The sequence below is a fragment of the Ailuropoda melanoleuca genome, chromosome 2, assembly GCF_002007445.2.
Source record: "Ailuropoda melanoleuca isolate Jingjing chromosome 2, ASM200744v2, whole genome shotgun sequence".
Taxonomy (NCBI): domain Eukaryota; kingdom Metazoa; phylum Chordata; class Mammalia; order Carnivora; family Ursidae; genus Ailuropoda; species Ailuropoda melanoleuca.
Window position 1 is genome coordinate 160,114,260 of NC_048219.1, and position 21,282 is coordinate 160,135,541.

The 21,282-nt window shown below is 34.8% G+C and overlaps 1 pseudogene; it reads right to left on the minus strand.

The window, feature by feature from the left end:
• The window catches only part of LOC100468659, a 33,626-nt pseudogene extending 19,061 nt beyond the window's left edge, over positions 1 to 14,565 (minus strand).
• Between the last annotated feature and the right edge of the window lie 6,717 nt (positions 14,566 to 21,282).

The following is a 21,282-nucleotide window of genomic DNA, read 5'->3' on the forward strand; positions in this document are numbered from 1 at the left end:
CAAATGTACCATTCTAATATAAGCTGTCAATAACAGGGAAAGCAAGGTGTGAAATCTATGTAAATTCTTTGTAGTAGTTTCACAATCCTCTAAATCCATAACTATTCTAAAATAGAAAGTGTATAAAAATTAAGCATATTAGTTCAAAGATTAAAAGGCACAATACTAGAATATATTATATAAGTAAAATAATTAAAAATCCATTAAAGATAAGCTAATATTTCAGAATAATGAGGGGTAAAACAAGATATTAAGAAGGAGTAAAGAAATAATTGACCTATGTAAAATATGAGGTAAAAACTTGAAAATCAAAAGCTACAAGATAAAAATGAGAATATAATAGAAGCTCTGGAGAGACAAGATCTGTGTGGGAAGCTGAGAAATGGTTGCTAAAGCTTAATGAGGTAAAGGCTACACTTAAGGAGAAATAGAAAACGGAAGAGAGGTTTGGATGAATAGAGAGGGGAACAAAATCCATGCAGAGACAAACCACATTTTCCAGTGACATCAATTGTATATAAGAAGATTGCTGGGGCGCCTGGGTGGCACAGCGGTTAAGCGTCTGCCTTCGGCTCAGGGCGTGATCCCGGCGTTGTGGGATCGGGCCCCACATCAGGCTCCCCTGCTATGAGCCTGCTTCTTCCTCTCCCACTCCCCCTGCTTGTGTTCCCTCTCTCACTGGCTGTCTCTATCTCTGTCAAATAAATAAATAAAATCTTTAAAAAAAAAAAAAAAAAAAAGAAGATTGCTGTGCACCATGGTCCTGGATATGAAATCCATCCTGGCTAAGAACTTGAGAACAAAGGACTGTTTGTATATTTTTCTCTCTGCTTTTTCTTTATGCCTGTTCTCAAATCTCTAGAAATGAGCTAAGCTGTCCGAAGTCCTTTGCTTCTACCCCTCAGATAAAGTTGAGTGGTAACAAGGGGTTGTAAGAATCAAAAGGAGTTATGCATTTGCTTCTACTGTGAAAATCAAAAGTAAACTTGAAAAGGGAAAGGAAATAAAAAGAACTTTTTAGTGTGAATATATACTTAAAAGTTTAGATTGGGGGGCAACCTGGGTGGCTCAGTCGGTTAAGCATAGGACTTTTGGTTTCAGCTCAGGTCATGATCTCAGGGTAGTCAGGCTCTGCTGGGCATGGAGCCTGCTTAAAATTCTCTCTCTCCATGCACCTGCGCGGTGCAGTTGGTTAACCATCCCACACTTGGTTCCAGCCCAGGTCACGATCTCAGCAGTCATGAGATCAAGTGGGTGTCTGCCTCTGCGCTCAGCTCCCAGTCTACTTACAACTCTCTCTCCCTCTCCTCTGCCCCTCCCCCCCATTTTCTTTCTCTCTCTCAAATAAAATATTTGAAAAAAAAAAAGTTTAGATTTGTCATTTCTTGAAAACAAGATTGTATGAAAAATTAGATGACAATATATAATTTTCATCATAGATGTTATATACCATCTTGGAGAAGACATTAAAGGTATACATATTTTTAATTGAAATAATTATTCTAAATGAATATGTATCAGTTCATACACATTTCTACATGGTCTTCTTATAATTAAAATATTCAGAGAGATATGTTTATCATTTTGAATAATCTGATTTACCTTTCAGAAATTTTTGTCTTTACATTTCTCCTATACTATCTTCAACATGTTTTAATAAACTTGTAGAAAGACCAGAAGTTTTTATAAAATAAGTGCATCTTTTTCTGATCTTACCATCAATATAATCCCTTTTCTCAGCAAATGCTTTCAAGTCAAAATACCTCCAGAGGCAAAGCTCTAAAAAAGGCAAATGGGAATCAGGGTATCAGTTATATACCTAAATACTTTAATAATTCATTAACTTAGGTGCGCCTGGGTGGCTCAATTGGTTAAGCACCTGACTCTTGATTTCAGCTGGGGAGGTAATCTCAGGATCGTAAATCCAGCCCCACGCGCCGGGCTGCGCTTTGGGCATGGAGCCAGCTTAAGATTCTCTCTATCCCTCTCCCTCTGACCCTCCCCTCTTCACGCATGCTCTCTCTCAAAAAAAAAAAAAAAGAGAAAGAAAAATTAAAAATTCATTATTTTTAATCCACGCATGCTCTCTCTCAAAAAAAAAAGAGAAAGAAAAATTAAAAATTCATTAACTTAGAATTTTTTCATCCTTTCCTTCGTCATGTAATACAGCATTTATTTAGAGAATTAAATATTTCATGTAAATATGAAAATAATATTTTAAAATAAATGTTTGAAATATTTGTTATAAAGGAGTTCAATTTTACAGTGAATAATTGAAATTTTTGAAAGCAAATTATTCATTTGTGCATATTTCAAAAAGCTTATTAATACTGTCATTTGACCAAATTAAATGGCAAATCTTTTTCACATATTCCACTTTTTATTAATATTGACTACTTTTTGCATTTGAAGTAGAACTTATGAGTAAGGATAATTTATTTGGGAAATAAAGTAAATTCAGATTTGGAAAGAAATATGTTAGACATTTTTACATATGAGAAATGTCTTTGTTATAGTTACATTAAAATTTGCAATAATTGACTATCAGAAATAATAGGTAAAATTTTGTCTTGAAGTGAATATTTTTTGTTATTGAACACACTTAAAAGAACTGTAGTTTTTTACAAACATCTTACAATTTCTTTTACTACCATATACATAGTAATTTTTTTTTTCACTTTTAACTAGTTTCTATTTTAAACTGATGGCAGATTAAAGAATGTGTTAAGTCACAAAGTTGTCTTATTTTGGAGCTGTAAGAAAGACTCCAGTGTTCATATAAATAAATTTCTTGTAGAGAAGAAAATAAGTTCAATTCAACAAAGATAGCTATTTGCAGAATCAGAATCAGATATCTACATGAGTTATGTTTTCATTACATCAAAGGAGATATTTATCTATATGTCATATGACAGATGAATATTCTAGTTTACAAAGATGCACACTCCACTAGAATTTTTATATAACCACAAAGAAATTCTATTTATGATTTGTATTAGAAACATATGATTATGTTTCTTGGTGGCTTTCTAATACATCACATACAGAGGAAAGACAAATATCACCTGCTTATCTCACTAGTTGGCAGCATATCTTAGGTCCCTCAAGCAGGAAAGAGTAAGAATTTCACTGACCACATCTTTTATACAAAAATTTAAAACATTAAGTGAACACACATACAGACATGGACAAGTACATGAAATGTATACAAACTACCTTAATATTTTAAAGTATAATTTTTATGTAAATAGATATAAAAGATGCATAGAAAATAACAAATAGGAATATGTGGATGAAAATGGTTAAATGTTGATTTAAAGAAAAGGTGTAGTTTTAAGCTCCTTTCCCTTTTTTCCCTTAAACTCACCTATATTTTCTAATTTTTCTACAATAAACATGTTTGTCTAGTGAAACTTTTTAAAGATAAAAATTAATAAAAAATGAAGCCATATTTCTAAGCATAAATATTTTTCTTTATGAAAGGAAATTTAAATACATGTTTTTTCAAAAGTTAAATGTAATAACTAATGGTATATCTTAAATATATATTTCAGAATAATAGAAAAATAGCAAAGAAGTATAAATATCTAGGTTTCAATTTTTAGTGTTTAGTTCGTCAAACTCTAAAAGTAAAGTATCAAAGCATAGTTCATTCCAAAATGTTTTTTTAATTTCTGTGACATACATTTTTATATATAATTTTATATATAAACATTTATATATATTTATAGATATATAAATATATATTTATATATAAACATATATATATATAAAATTCAACACTTCATAAAACACCCTGTGCTCATCACAACAGGTGCTCTCCTTAATTCCCATCACCTGTTTCACCAACCCCTCCCCCCACCTCCCCTCTGCTTTTTAATATTTTTCTATAATTCTTTACTAGCAACTCGATAGTTGAAAATCGGAGTAGGTTAAAACAAACAAAAAACTACTTCCCAAATGAAAACATCACATGATTATAATTTCTGTTTATTTAGAACCTTTCCAACTCCAAATGCTTTTAAGATCAGTTTATAAAATTCCTTGAACAAGAAAATATTTTATCATGTGGAGATAAATGGTAAGTTATATTTTCCTTGCTCGGATTCTATATTTCTTTTAGTTTTATTACAACACAATTACTAATAAAGTGACCTGAATTGGGATTTAGAGGCAAAATAAACAAAATTAAAGGAAACAAGAAGCAATATCATCAATAACAATAACAAAAAGAAAGTGGAGAAATGAAGGAGTAGTGAAAAATAAATAGGACTTCATAAGAGAGTTAAAAGGTATAGCAAAACAGTACCTATGCAAAGGACATGGAGGGCGTAAATTCTATGATAAATCATAGAGAGATGGTTATTACCATTTTCATGCCTTAAATGCCTGTTCAAGTAACCTTCTCATTTGTCATGGTATTAAAATTAAAAGAAAAACAATCATAATTTTTGGTTTTACTCCATTTGACTTTTGTTCAGTAATTGAGCCTGTCTGAGCTACATCTTCCTCAAGTGTAGAATGAGGTATAAAAAAAAAATAAGTCCATTCTGAAGGCTTGTCACAAGGATCACTTTAGCTTATTATTTGAGCCCACTGAGGGCAAGTACTATGTCCTATTTGCCGACCTATTCCCAGTACCTGGCCTGAAGCTGGTGCATAGTATGTAATTGAGAAATACCCATTTCTTTCTATATAAATAGAGTTTTTCTAAGCAGATCCTTGATTTTTAGGCATTTTAGACTGAAAATATTTTAGAATCATACAGACAGTAGCTTGAACTCCAGGTATATACTTTCAAGTTATATAACATTAAGCACCTAATTTGATCCTCATTTTCATCATTTATCACATGAAAATTTAAAAAGAATAACAAAAAAAGATCTTTCTACCTTACAGTATTATTGGAAATATGAATAATGTTTACTGTATGCCTGGCTTTTCTTTTTTACTTGATCAAGTCAGATTTTGCTATGCATACTTTTCAGTCTGATTACCATGCTGACCAATTTCCAGAGGAAAAGCAGCCCATTCCCTCCCATGGCAAACCACAGAAGGTACTCTGGTTTAAACAAGTGAATAAGACTAAAACACAACTCACACCTCTCTATGTCCTCTCCTGGCTTATGAAACAGTCTGTAGACTCAAAGTCAGAAAAAGCAGAGCCTGTTGCTTAAGGAAAAGTAAAATAGCAACAACAAAACTGTCCATTTCCTCCTACAGGAACTATATTATGGGCTGTAGCTGCGCTCTCCAACTAAGATTAGTCTTGGTATAGCTTTTTGCACCTTTAAAAAATGCACCTCAAAAAAATGGCTTTCTTCCTCCTTCTCCCTAAATTCCTTGATGCAGAATAGGAGTTTATAAGTTTAATTTCTTGTCTCTGGTTTCTTCATTGCTTATGACAAATCTGCATCAGTCTTTCAAACAGCCCTGCCAAAATGTACTGGAAAAAAGGGACTCATTGAGAGTTACTTGGCTATTTTAGTTTAATCAAATCCAAGTCTCCTAACACTTTCCTTCTCATTTGAGCAAGTCTGTCCTGCTAGGAAGAAAGGAAGAGTGCATTCAGGCTTGTGAGTGACACATATTTAGAAACCTTGTAATGGGTGGCTGGCTATCTGCAAGGGACTGAAAGATGTATTTACAAAGGGGATTTTCTTTTCCTTTTAATTTTATAGCTTTTCTGCTTTTGCATATTTTATCCGAAGGGAAGTTACATGCATCCTCCTAATGTCCCTGCCTGGGAAATAAAGTAGAATGGGGAGGATGAATGCTGAGTGGTTCTGCAATCCAGTGCAGAGAGAAAACAGAGACAATGTGATAAAGAAAAGAGGTCTCACACTGAATGCCCTAACCCAAGGGCTCTGTAATTGCTTAGTCCCATTATCTGCGTCATAAGGATCAAATGTGAGATATTTAGAGATATTTATCAAAGAAAGGAGGAAATAAAGCTGCAAAACAAGGTGAATTAATGTAGGAAAAATATTATGTTAAATGCATTTGCAGAATAGGAAAGCAAATTAAAATAAATGGGTAAAATAAATGTATATGTAAGAAAATGTGATTTTATAAAATTTCAGAGTAAGCATATTAGCGGAAGCATATTAGTAAGCATGAAGTTTCCACTCTTATTATCATGACCACATTATGGCCATAAAGTGAAAGAAAATAGGACTTCTTATTATTAACATGTCCTTCTAGCAACGAATTTTATAGTATTATCTTTTTTAGTGGCAATCTTTCTTATTCTCTAGATGAGATGAATATTTATGCTTGTCTCCTGTGTTCCAGATAAAAGGATATGATAGCACATTCCCTACTAAGTGACAAAGTTAGCTCTGCACTTACCAGCTTTCAACCTCAAACTATACAGAACATATTGATGTAGAAATCATAACAGTCTTTCAAAAAAAACCACAGATTTCTTAGGTAAGAAAGAAATTGAGATTAATGAGGCAATAATATCTGGTTTAGTGTGCAGAAAACAGTTCCCTGAGGGCATTGTCTGTCTCATTTTTATAGTTTATATACGGCCTTATTTTGAGAATAACTATTACTTACCATAGAATCATTTTCAACACGAGCTGTTATTGTCATCTATAGATCACTGGTAGCCTATCACCATGTGTTTCTTTTTTTACTCAAATAAATGAACCTAATATGTATATGATTCCATTTTCTTCCTCTGGTTTAGTCTTAAATCAAGAGAAGTAAATACAAATGCACTCAAAGAAAAAGAAAAAAAAAACATAGTAGATGAATAGGCATTTTAAATTCTACCCAATCTCCAGTTTAAAATGTTATTTGGAACAATCACAATTCTAGATAAGATTATGGGAAAATAATCCTATATAAGAAACAATGGTTTTCCCAAAATACAGCTATGTAATCATGGCTTCGTCATTTTTATATGCATTGTTGAAGTTATTTTGTTTTTAAAAAATTGAAACAAGTGGGGTAAAATGTACTAAATGTTTGTGTGCTGGAGGGAAGAGACTGGAGGAGATAGTGATTCTCAACAAAAATGTCAAAACCGAGAATATTTGCAAGTTGGGGATTTTGCTCAAATATGAATCAATTGCACTTCTGTATATTGTTTGGGCTTACTAAATGAATGAATTCTCAAAATTTCAGGGGAATGATATCATGCTTTCATAAGCTGGCTAAAATTACAGATGTATATATAAATCCAATATCAGTTTCAGGATTTTTTTTTCCCTTAAAATTTTAGATGTCTGCAATACATTTGAATAAATCATTTCAAAACTAACTAGCATTATATTAAAAAAGTATCATGAGTACAGGATTCAAAGGGATGAGTCTTCTTATCCTAAAATACTAACGAAGAGAGTCCTTAAATTTATAGGGTGGTAAGATGATACTGCTTTTCCTGGGATAGTGCACTAAAAATGTAAAAATGCATTTTTATTGTTTTATTATTATTTGTGCAGTGGTAGGAGTAGGAGAGACCACAAGTGGCCACCATTTCCTTTTTCAGCCCCTCAAATGTTTATATATATTATATAATGTATATATGTGTATATATAATGTATTTATATGTGTCTATCTATCATCTATCTATCTATCTATCTATCTATCTATCTATCTATCTATCTATCTCATCCCCTCCAGTCTCTTTTATAGGTATAAAGGGTAATGAATGTACATGTGCAAATAGTCTTCTTTTCTTTCCACTTTGGGAAAATCATCTAGCCCCTGTGTGTGTGCATGTGCATGTGTGTGGGTGTGTGTGGGTGTGTCTGTGTATTTGTATTTTATTAAATTATGTTTAGAAATTAGAGAAATGATCAAGGGCATGTCTTCTATGGAAATATTACCATTCATGTTATTTTCTCTCAGTTCACAGTTCAAATGAATTACTGAAGTTTGAGTACAGTGTAATCACTATTGTACCTCTAAACTATTATCTGACCATTTCTCCCTTTACTACCTAAAGTAACTTCTTCCCTTCCCAAGCTAATGTCTCTTCTCAAAGTTTCATGAAAACCCATGCATGTATCTTCTTTTGTACATTTTCTACTCTGATTACTATTTAATTCACTTTGTTTTTCTTTCCTTTAAAATCTCAAACAAGTCTAATTCTCTAACCATTCTATTGATAAGCCCAGGATTAATCACCAAATTCCCATAGGTTACTTACTGGACATGTTACTCATACTAATTTGCATTTTTCTCTTTCTTTTTGTGAGCATGTCTTATCTCCATCAAATTTGTTTGACCATCCCTTAGAAGTAGACAACATGTCTTCAACAAGTAAACTACTGTGTCAGAAGATGCTTGAATTTAAACCTGGCTCTGCTACTTATTAGTTGAGATAGACAGCAATTAAATTCTCTTAGCTTCAGTTTTCCTATGGGCAAAAGGCAAACGAAGAAACCAACCTTAGGACATTATGGTGAGAATAAAATAACTCATATGAATAGCACAGCCCATTTGTGGCCTGTAGAAAGTTACTAACACATAGAGGTTCCTTACATACCCAAGGAGCGCCTAGCAGAACAACTTCTATATAAACAGGTTTGAAAAGTCTTGGTAACAACTGAAATACTGATGTTCTCATATTAGACTGATATTTTACGTTCACTGTTTTGCTCACCTATCTTAAGAAACACAGTAAAATTGAGGTGCCTAGGTGGCTCAGTGGTTAAACATCCACCTTCTGCTCAGGTCATGATCCTGGGGTCCTGGCATTGAGCCCCGCATCAAGCTCCCTGCTCAGTGGGGAACCTGCTTCTCTCTTTCCTGCCCCCCTGCTTGTGCTTAAATAATCAATTCTAGATTTTTAAGTTAAAGGTAAGTAACGGTATCAGCAACCATGCAAAATCAAACAAGATTTTGTTTGTTTTCTCTTGTTAAGGATTGGGATTATGTTTTTGTATTTGTGTGGTTTTGTATTTGGATAGCAGGTGGACTGAAATTTCTTTCTTTCTTTTTTTTTTTAAGATTTATTTATTTCTTAGAGAGAGAGATAGCAAGCATGTTTGGAGGGAGTGGCAATGGGGAGGGAGAAGCGATTCCCCACTGAGCCAGGAGTCCAAGATTGGGGGTTCCATCCCAGGACCCAGAGATCACTACAGGAGCTGAAATCAAAAGTAGGACATTTAACCAACTAAGCCACCCAGGCATCCCTGGAATTTATTTTTGCTAATTTATAATTCTTCAAACAAAAGGGTGAAATCATATTGAAGATGTAGTTAGGTAGTTTCAGAAAAGTAGCAATCCTATAAACCTCAGTCTATTTCTTACTTATTTTCTAAACCCAATTTTCACATTAGAAATAGATAATTTTGCATCTGATTCTGGCAGAGGCTATCTTTTCATTTTTTCTAAGTCTGTTGTATAGGTATGATCCTTTGAAAGGAAATCTTTAATTATATTCTCCTATAATACAAAAAAACTAAATACCCTAGAAATTTCTTAAACAAAGTGAAGTGAAAATGAAAGAGAAAGACATAAACCTTTACTCTTGAAAAACATTTGGATTTGTCACTAAGAAATGTAGTAATTCTGAGCAATGCTATAATAATATGATTTGATTTGTGATGGTTCCCATGTATGGCTCCAATATGAGTATATTCATGCTATCAATTTATAACCCTTCCTGTGAACCAGTTTTTTTAATTCCTTCTGAATACCTACCTCATGAGAAAGTATCTCTAACATCTGAGTATGGATTTCTCAGGAATAAGATTGGTAGATGAATTCTTTGATCAGAAAGTCAAGGAGCAGGACCTGGTATGGGACTAAATGCTAGATAATGTAAAACTGCTAAACTCTATAATGCTCAGAGAAGACGGCAAAGTGTTTCAAGAGGCCTGGGCCTAGAAGGATATGGGACCAAGAGTCTTACATTATACATAAAAATAGAATTTGTTGGTTGAAACCTTGCATTAGCTTGAGTTTTAAAGAGTCAGTTGTGGGACACCTGGGCGGCTCAGTTGGTTAAGCATCTGCCTTCGGCTCAGGTCATGATCCCAGGGTCCTGGGATGGAGCCCCACATCAGGCTCCCTGCTCAGCAGGAAGTCGGCTTCTCCCCCTGCCTGCTGCTCCCCCTGGTTTTGCTCTCTCTCACTCTCTCACTCTCCCTCTTGCAAATAAATAAACTCTTTTTTTAAAAAAGTCAATTGTAAGACATCCAGAGAAACATTTTACTTTATTAAACAATATTTTTTAAGTTCTTTTCCTTCTTTCAACAATATTCAGGTATTATCCATTAGTTCTGGAATTAAAATGTTTATCTTAACTGAAGAATTTTTTTTTTATTTTAATAGGGATGATAAGCAACTAACTAAGAATTACTAAACTCAAATTAGGGAATGTGAACTAGAATTATAACGGTGATATTATGAATTCTTTAATGTTATCTCTATTGCCTATTTAATTTTTAAAAAAGATTTTATTTATTTACTTGAGAGAGAGAGAGGGAGAGAGAGCCAGAGAGAACAGGAGAGGAAGGAGGGCCAAAGGGAGAGAGAGAAGCAGGCTCTGCACTGAGAGTTCTCTTTTTCTGCCTCCTCCAATGTGCTATCTTGACTCTCTCATAAAAGCAAAAACTGTATTCTTGGGGCTAGATCTGTTCAGCAGTTATATTTTGACTGGTTTAAGGAGAATACTAAAATGTTTGGATTAGATGCTTGGATGTGAACATAGAGATATCTTCACACAAATCTGAATGTAGTATTTCTCCGGGGCTCTGAGATTTGGCTACAGGGATTCCTACTTCCCTGCAGGTCAACAATTCGTTGGAACTACTACATTTAAATGGGCACATCTCTTGGTTTGCTACTGCTCCTATCTGACTCCTTTTCCCTCTTTTCTGCTCCTGCCTAGCCCTTGTAGGTATTTGAATTTATAATCCTTGGACCATACCCTCTATTCTTTTACTGTTTACCTCCTCAAAGATTACCCTCTCCCAAACACAAACACATCACACACACGCTCCAGTATATGTTGGAGTTTCTCCATTAATCTGCAGATAAATCTAAGCCAAACTGTAACTTTTTAAATTTTTCTTATTATTTTATTAAATAATAGTCTAAGTTTTAGGGTGGATAATTTGTGTTTCAAATTACAACTGAAACAGTGCTTCAAGACTTTATCTTTTGATAGAGATAGCTAAACTATCAGTTTAAGAAGGTTGTACTGAATACTGTGGTGCTCTAACATATTAAAGATGACTGTGAGGCAGATTACCAAGCTGGGCAATTAAAACGAACCACTTTAAAAACAAAGCTATCAGAATTTCTTTCCACAGTTAAATTGGTCAAGAAGGAATTTAAAAAACATCACTGGTTGTTAATAGAAATTTCAGATGGGTAATCTGCCTCAGAGAAAGCAAAAGTCTAAATCATTTCTTCTGAAAGAGTTACTTTAACTTAGTAAATACGGCATTCTTATACTAAAAAGCTGAGCATTAGAAGTATAACTGTGGTGCCATTTCTGCTCTAAGAATGTTAGATTTACTTGGGGCGCCTGGTTGGCTTAGTCTGTTAAGTTTCTAACTCTTTGGTTTTTGCTCAGCTTTTGCCCCCCCCCCCCCTTTGTGGGATTGAGTCCTGCATGGAGCTCTGTGCTCGGTGCAAGTCTGCTTCAGATTCTTTCTCCCTCTCCCTCTGCCCCTCCCATGCTCTCTCTCTTTAAAATGAATAAATAAAATCTTTGAAATGGAAAAAAAAAGTTCTATTTACCTACTTGATTTTGATTTTCAACCATATTTAAAAAGGACCATAATATTAAAAAATAACCACGAAAACATTTCAGGACAACTAAAGTTCTGGGTAGAGCTGAAAATATTTTTCTTCAGGAAAACAGAATAGTGATGTGGTTAAAAGTGTCAAGAGAAATTGCCTGGGTTGGAAATCTGGATCCTCTATTTACAAACCGTGTAACCTTGGATTAGTTATTTAACCTCTCTGTGCTTCACTTTTCACATCTATAAAAGGAGGATAAAAATAGTCCCAAAATCCCTGGACATAGGATTTGATTTGTAATGCATGCAAAACACTGAGAAGTACTAAGTAATTATTAGCTGGCATTATTTGTTTTCAAAAGGATTTATTAAATTTAGACTGGGTTCCAAATACTATCGTAGTTATAAATGATGTCCATAAAATCTCTGTGCAGTTTGAATTTTTAATAACTTTGCTTCTGTATAGTGTGTAACAATGAACAAAATACAAGAGAAGGAATGTATTCAAAATGTAAATAAAATTGTTAATGATTTATTTGTTCTAATTATGTTTATTTTCCAGCTAACACATTCACCTTATGAAAAATAGCTATATTAAAACGTATCCAAAATTATAATGAATAGTTTAAAGTCTAAATATCTGCAATTAAATGGTGAGTAAAAGTTTCTACTCATCTCATCCAAACACAGAAGGCTGGCAATGATTTCAATTCAGGTAATAGTGTTGGGGAGGAGAAAAGTAAATAAAATTGCATTATGCAGATTAGGCCCTCCTCTTACAGAAATAAATTCTATGAGGATGCTATGGACTCACTATATAACAAAGATACTACATAATATAATAAATATCAATGTGTTTGCAATAAAGCAGTTGTTTTAAGAATTAGTATAAGAGCTTTGATAAGCTTTCAAAAAATATTTGATTTACCATTTCATGTAAAGTTTTATTACAGTTTATATATGTTAGCATGACTTCAAGACCCTAAAGGTATATGCAAAGGGTAGATAATTTATTTTGTTGGTATCATTCTTCCCTGTATTTTTTTAATTACATGTTGATATTATGTGAATATTTAAATTTCATGATAGCAACTATATTTACAGATAATTGAAGCCTGGACATTTTTAATAAAATAAAGATATTTGCATGGGCACATTGTAAGCAAACAAAACTGCTGTTCATTGGTTATTTCTTCACTGATGATCGTCACAAATAAATTCCAAATAGCCATTAATGATCTAGCGGGATAGAGGAAACCAAAAATCTATGTTATATTTTACAGCAAACGATGAGACAATTATTCATGATCAAGTAGGATTTTCTAGAGAACAGGCTCTTCTCAGTAGTGCATAAAAGCAATCCATTCAACTATAATACAATAAATGGGCTAAATCCCATTAAAATCTTAGACCTTGTTATCCTCTCCAGAAAATGATGGACACACTTCAAAGAAAATTGGAAACTGAAAATAAGTAATCAGGGATTTCTTCCTAAAATATGGCTTAATTATTTCATTTGGTCAAAAAGGTGTGTGTCTCTGGGTGTGGTATGTGTATGTTTCTCCAATAAGCCAGGCACAATTCTAGATGTTGGAAATACAATGAGCTGGATCCAATTCCCACCCTCAAGGCACATACACTGGATGAGCAAGTAAATATGCTGTTAAGCTTATGTGATAATTGCTGGGTGAATGATTTAGGAAGGGTCATTCTGGAGTGCCATGAAAGGAAAAAAAATGGTCTCAGGACTTCAGGAAACAGGACTCAGAGTCAAGTAAATGCTGAAGAGAGCTAAAAGGTTCTATATATATAATACATAAGGTTATATTATATATATAATATAAAAGGCTATATACATATATATATGAAAGATTACATATACAATTGACTTAAGAAAAAGAGCATAGATAGAAGTCTCTCACCAGGTTTCTGGGGAGGACAAGAATAATAATGACAGAAATAAGAAACACCAGTGTTGGACATGTTTACGAAGGTTGTATCTGACATAACTGAGGAGTAATAAGGCTAAGTAGGCATTAAGTGAATACAGAGGCTCTCTACACTAATGATACTTCTTTCTGTATGTCATATATTACCTGCCTTGGGCCTCTGTTTATGCTGTCAAATAGCACACATCCCTGAATAAGGCATTTTCCAACTCCAAGAAATGAAGATTCTCTGAGACAGAAAGTAAACTTCTAAGAGCTTGCAGAGTACTACAAAGAGCTCTGAAATATTTGTGTAAACTTCAATTCTGATCAAGATTCTAATATGATTAACTGGGTGAGTTAAAGCAAGTTAGGTAATTGCTATGTGCCTCAATTTGCTCATCTAAAAGTGTAAGGATTGAGTTTGATGGCACTTAGCACCTCAACTAAGTCTAACATTCTTTGATAACATGTATGTTTTTTATGAACTCATGAAAGTGGTCAACTTTCCTACTGGAAAAGTTCCTAAGTTATCACTCATCTATTAAACTGTTTTTCATTCTTTATATTCAATTTGGACCAACAGATGCCTGATAGAATTCAAAGGAACAGGACTGAACCATATGTGAATTTTAATATCACCTTCTTCTACAGCCCTTTCATTTGTGTTCAATGAGTTTTACTTAGAGTTATTATGGGGAAATTATGAAATATAGATTAATGGTTGCATCTTTATGCTTTTGATGTGTTGTTTAATGAGGTATGTGCTGTTTTATATCTAACATCAAAGAGACATCTGCTAGAAACCTTCTTATCATACACATCAAGTGACTTTTGCACTAATAAGCATAATCATCTGAATAATGGAATATGGTATCTCTTTTTTTATACCAATGAACTTACCTTACAAATTTAGTTCCCATTTTGAAACATAGTTTTTAATTTTGAAATTTAAATTTTACTTATTATTGAACATGCCTCTTCCTGAAATAAACTTAAATGGTATGTAAGATTAGAGGAACAATCAAAAGATACAGACATTTAATAGTCCTAAAAGTCACAGAATATAGTTCAGGAAATTGCCATAATGATGTGGACCGCATCATTAGTAGTTTCTACAGAAGTTATCAATCACCTGGATTTATGGTGTGCATTTCCAGTCATAGAAAATCATTAATTTGATGAAATAGTCATCATATTCTAAAGTTAAAACAAGACATCAGTCCGAGTTAAATAATAGTTTAAATAAAATCACCATATTGATGATCAGACTCTCTGCTCCACCTGCTCTCACAGCATCTTTCAACCTAGGCCTGCATGGTTTAAAATCAAATTGCCCTTTCAGTGAAATATGAAGTGTGTCAATATTTTCTGCATTGCCAAACTAAACCAGTAAGATGTAAGATGTCTTTGTAAGACATAGGACCAGAGAATAAACTATAAAATCAAAGAAACCAGACCAATACTATGCAATTTACCATTCTGTTGTTTTTCGTTTTTTGTTTTTTGGTTTTGGTTTTTTTTGGTTTTGTGTGTGTGTGTCGTGTGTGTGTGTGTGTGTGTGTTGCACACAAACATAAAGTTTTGACATAAGCCCATCAGAAACAGATAAGGACCCTGGTGTGCAAATTCATAATATCCCTTAGTAAGCAAGATGGAATGTAGTTACTAACAAATTTATTAGAAAATATTGTTTGACATACCAAGTATTAAATAATTTCTCAGGGCAGATGAATAAACTATTACTAGCATGGCAATTACAGACGGCTCCCAGCTTAATGACTTTTTTGACTTTATAATGTGTGAAAGCAATACACATTCAGGAGAAATCATACTTCAAATTTTGAATTTTGATCTTTCCCTGGGCTGGTGACATGCACTTTGACACTCTCTTGTTAAACTGCGTAGTGGTGGCCAGACAATCACAAAGGCAAACAACCAACACACTCAAAACTATTCCATAACCATATAACCATTTTGTTTTTACTTTCAACACAGTAGTCAATAAATTACATAAGATATTTAACACTTTGGGGACACCTGGGTGGCTTAGTCAGTTAAGCATCCAATTCTTGGTTTCACCTAAGGTCATGATCTCAGGGTTATGAGATCAAAGCCCTGCTTTGGGCTCCAAACTCAATAGGGAGCCCGCTTGAGATTCTCTCCCTCTGCTCCTCCCCCCCCACCTCTGTGTGTGGTGGGGGAGCACACGCTCTCTCTCTCTCATAAAATAAATAAAATATTTTTAAAAAAATCTTTAACGCTTTCTAAAATAGGCCTTGTGTTAGATGATTTTGTCCAACTGTAGGCTAATCCAAATGTTCTGAGCATTTAAGGTGGGCTTGGCTAAGCTATGCCATTCTGTAGGTTAGACATATTAAATGCATTTTTTACTTAGAATATTTTCAGTTTATGATGGGTTTATCATGATGTAACTCCATAGTAAGTCCAGGAAGATCTGTATTGCATTTTCCTTGTAATTCCCAAGTGTAAATATCCAAGTAAAAGTATACAGTGAGCTTTTCACCTAAACGTAAGAATAACACATATTTGTTTTAGTATGTGAAACAAACAGCTCTAAAGAATGAAAAGCACAAAAACTGTCCTTCGAAAAGTTTGGTTCTACATATATTACAAACTTGATGCATTACTTGGTGTTTATAAAACTAGACTATATACTAAATTAACGGAAATATTATATTAGATAGAAGCAGCTTTTCTAGAAAATGAAAATCAAATCAGTGACTCAGGAGCTTTAAAAACAAACAACAAAAATGACCACACATACAACAGCAGTACACCGTCAAACTTAGGTTCAAGTTTCAAGTCTCAGATCTTCCTTTAGCCTGTTTTCTGAGCAGGCTCAAATCAAGCCTCCTTAGCTTCATTTTCCTTGTCTTTAAAATGAAAGAAATTTAGTGAAAGGAACCTGGGGTCAGAGTAAAATAATAAATATTTCATTCTTTAACAATATATTTCACTGTTTATTCACGGCAATTTTAAAAATTACTTATTTTATTTTTAGAAAGAGAGGACGGGATGTGCAGGGATGAAGAGGGGCAGAGGGAGAGGGAGAGAGAGTCTTAAGCAGACTCCCCAGGGAGTGTGGAGCCTGACACAGGGCTGGATCCGGAACCCTAAGATCACGAACTGAGCAGAAACCAAGAGTCAGATACTTAACCAGCCATGCCACCCTGGCACCCTTATTCACAGCAATTTTAAAGATATAACTTTAAAACTATTATTTTAATGTACAGTAGCTCCTATTTGTCTGTATTTTTAAAATCTTGCAAAGCCTGCTCTGTATCAGTCACACTTCNAAGAGAGGACGGGATGTGCAGGGATGAAGAGGGGCAGAGGGAGAGGGAGAGAGAGTCTTAAGCAGACTCCCCAGGGAGTGTGGAGCCTGACACAGGGCTGGATCCGGAACCCTAAGATCACGAACTGAGCAGAAACCAAGAGTCAGATACTTAACCAGCCATGCCACCCTGGCACCCTTATTCACAGCAATTTTAAAGATATAACTTCAAAACTATTATTTTAACGTACAGTAGCTCCTATTTGTCTGTATTTTTAAAATCTTGCAAAGCCTGCTCTGTATCAGTCACACTTCTAGATAAAACTATGTGCTGCAAGTAACATATTGTTTTTAATTCTAACTAAGCAAATATATCCCTCAACATTAATCCATAAGTGCTGTTTAGGTCTGAGATAGTTCTATCAATTGTCTGCAGTGTGCTACAGACAATTACTTTAACTGTTTGATCTTTTTCTGTATCTCAGCATTTCAGATAAATTACTAAGTCTCAGTTGACATTTGAATTAAAGTTTCTCTGTGTCTCATTCCTACATATTTTTGGAAAAGGCTTTGAGAATCCAGGGCATAACCATTTAATCTTACTTCTGTTTGACCTTGGTTACCTCAGCTCAGAACAATATACAACATGTCATCCATCTCAATTCCTAAATTTTATGCCCTTTATCTCATTTTGTATGTAATAAATTGCCTTTTATATGTATAGCTCTGAAAATGACTTGAGAAGAAGAGAAAGATTAGGTTTTAAGACTAAGGATGGGGGCAAAAAATCTACTTTTAAGCAAAAAGTAAATGTCCTCCTAAATGTAAGGGAGTATTCTGGAGATGCTTTTGCTAAAGCAGAATGTAGAAAGACTATGAAGTAAAAAATTTCACAACTTTTTTAAATGGAAAATTATAATTGAAAGAGGTCACTGGGTTATCAAATAATATGTGTGTGGCTTCATTAAGGAAGATGATTCTCCAAATACTTGTGTGTATATGAATATATATATATACATATATATGTATATATATATATTCTCACATTTTAAAGTAATTCACTTTTAGATGTTGAGTAAAACACTCATTTTAAAACCATCTATAACATTGCAATCCTCATAAAATATTCTTAAAAAAATCAAACTTGAATCAGAAGAAGATTCCAGATTTAACTACAAAAAATGCATGGGCAGAGTGACAACTTTTAAAATGTATTACAAGTATGCAATCAAAACAATTGATAACAGGAAAGTTTACAGGAAAAAGAACTCAGTTCATCAATAAAAAATTACACGGAGGAAAAAGCAACCAAGAGATTAAAATAGAATTAAAGGAGAAGTCAACTAAATTCAATGTGTGAATTTTATTTGAATTATGATTCAAATAAACCAACTGCAATCTCTCTCTCTCTCTCTCTCTACACACACACACACACACACACACATAAAGGAAACTTGAAAATTCATTAAATATTTAATAATACTGAGGAATTATTGTTGTTTTCTTAGGGAAAAATATCTATAAGCCTGATATGTTTCATTGGTCACTAATTCAAGACCGGTCAGCCAAGTATTGGTATATTGCCGAATACAGTAGTCACACAATAAACTTTTGTTGAATGTTGTTATTGTTGTTTTACTTGTAGGTGTTTTAATATGATTAAAAGTTCAAAGGCATAAATTGCAAGTACATAAAATTTTTAAAAATCACATGCAGTCGAAGAGTCACGACAAAGAGTTCAGGACACATTAATTTATTCAAATTTGTATGCTACATCAAAATAGTTTAATTCTCTCTCAGACCTTGTTCTTTATGGTGAAGGTCAAAGGTTTAAATTTACATGCTCATATCTCTTTTTGGATTCCAACATAGTCCTAATTGAAATTTGACATATATGCCTATTAATTGAAATTATTCCTTTTCCATGCTTCATTAACAATGCACTTTACTATACTACAACGATAATGCTCATAATAAAAGTCTCCTATGCAATGTGGATTACATTGAAACATGATTGATTATCTCAAATGTAACATGGAATTTGTATTATAAAATTTCATATGGTGAAATTGAGTCTGTGAGTAGAATTTAAATATATACTGAGAGAAGCAAAAATAGTTTTCATTGTATGAAAGTGAACAAAATTTTGAGAAACTTTTTTTTTAACTCAGCTACATATCAGTTAGAGATAGATATGACATTCCAGACTTTAGTTAAGACATTTTATTCTTCAGTATTATTTAGGAAGTGACATCACCAAGATGGCAACATAGGTCATTCCTGACTTTGCTCCCCCTCACAAGAAGAGCAACTAACATCTATTCAAAACAGCACACCACTAAAAGAATCCTGGAATATTGGGCTGAGCCTGAAGTACCCCGTCTGTCTGAGAGACATGATAGACTGCATTAGAAGGGTAAGAGAATCAGCTACACACTGACTACATTCCCCACCCCCAGGCCAGCACCCCACCACCCAGACAGGTCCCCTGAGCCCTCAGCTCCTCCCATGGGAAAAGAGAACCCAGGGGACAACCAGCCTCTCCTAGTATTGTGGGTCACTTTGGGGCACCCTTACTTCGACCATGGACGATGGGGACTGCCAGGGAATCTCCGGTTCCCACCTTTTGGAAATCTGGCTGGCATGTAAGGGGGTTGAGGGTGGGTGACTTCCAAAAAACAGTGTTGGGTTCTTGGCAGACCAGATTTATACCAATAGGGCTCAAGTAGTAATTCCACCAGTGGCTCCCCCATCACAGGACCAAGTTGGGGGTGTACTCTGACCAGGGAACTTGGCAGGTGCAGATCTGCCTCATTTGGATCCTCAAATGGAGAGTTTTGTCAGGCTAAGAGTCTGGTTTGCCCATATCCAGGCAAGGTGCTGAGTCACAGCACCACTCACTGTGGAAAGTGTCTCCCAGCCCCATTTGATCAGAAGAGCTGGCAACAACTCCTGGAAGATATGTAGTCCAGTGGCCCTTGAGACAAGAGGTGGGCAAGCAGAGCTGATTTGCCCCAAAGCAAAGCCAGTACTTGACATGGAGACTCCTGTGCTATGCCTTTTAGGGGTATTAATTCACAGCCAAGGCTGAGAGTAGCTTCTAGCCTTTCCCAACAGGAGGGACTATTTGGAAAATTAAGAGTAGCCTGGAATGTCTTCTTCCCCTGATTTCTAGGCAAGGGGGGCTGAGACATAGCCCCACCCTCTGTGGTGAAAGTCTTCTGGCCTAATCTGATGAGAAAGCCTGTAAACTCCTGGAAGCTAAGCAACGCAGTGGCACTTGAGCCAAGTCAGGAAAACAGAGCTGATCACCCCCAAGGCAAAGCCAGTGGCCCTATTCAGCCAAAAAACCCAAGGCAAAGGTTGGCTTGAGTTAAAACAACAACCTAAGAGCTTTACCAGTTTTAGAGCTGCTTCTCCCACTATGCCCAGCAGGAAATCTAATTTATATCCCTGCTTATAACAAAATACAGCCTTCAGCTTGTCTGACTAGGGAAGCTAACGGGATCCCACAGGTCACTGAACAATTCAATAGCTCAATGTACAGTAGCACTTGAACAGAGACCACAGACCATGGTTTCCCTTGTCTGCAGAGCAAAACCAAGGGCTTCTGGACCAGTGCACACTCAGGCCTGATTCAAGCTCCCAAATATCAAGCTTGTACAGGCCCTGAGCCCTGACCTGCTATCCTGCCAGGAAGCTAATTCATAGCCCCATCTGTTACTGAACACAGTTTTTAGTCCCAAACATCTAGTAAGTCTGACCAAAGAATTCAAAGACCTGCAGAGCCCATACAGCCTCACTTGGGTAGGGAACCAAGCCAGCAGTCCTAGCCAACTGTTCTCAACCAGTGGCACACCCCCACCTCATACCTATCCTCAGAGCTCAAACAGGGGCCTCACCCCAAAATAAGCCATAATAGTAGGCCCCACTCCTGTCACGAATGACATTACCAGCAGACACACCCAGAAACCGAAACTGAGTTGACTGGTGAAGAACCGTCTCTGCCATAGCAAACCTGTAATATCTGGAGAGGAGCCAAATTACTTAGGTAAGGAATCAAGGATCCCTAAAAATCAGGTAAATATGATACCACCAAAAGAAACGAATAGAGATCTAACAGAACCTAAAGAAATGAAAATCTATGAAATTTCAGAGAAAGAATTTAGAATAATCCTCTTAAGGAAGTTTAATGAACTATGTGAAAACACAGACAACTAACAAAATTAGGAAAAACATGCATGAACAAAACAGATAGTTTGACAAGGAACTAGCAAGAATAAAAAAACAAAACAAAACAAAACAAACAAACAAACAAAACCCACCTAGATTTAAAAAATGG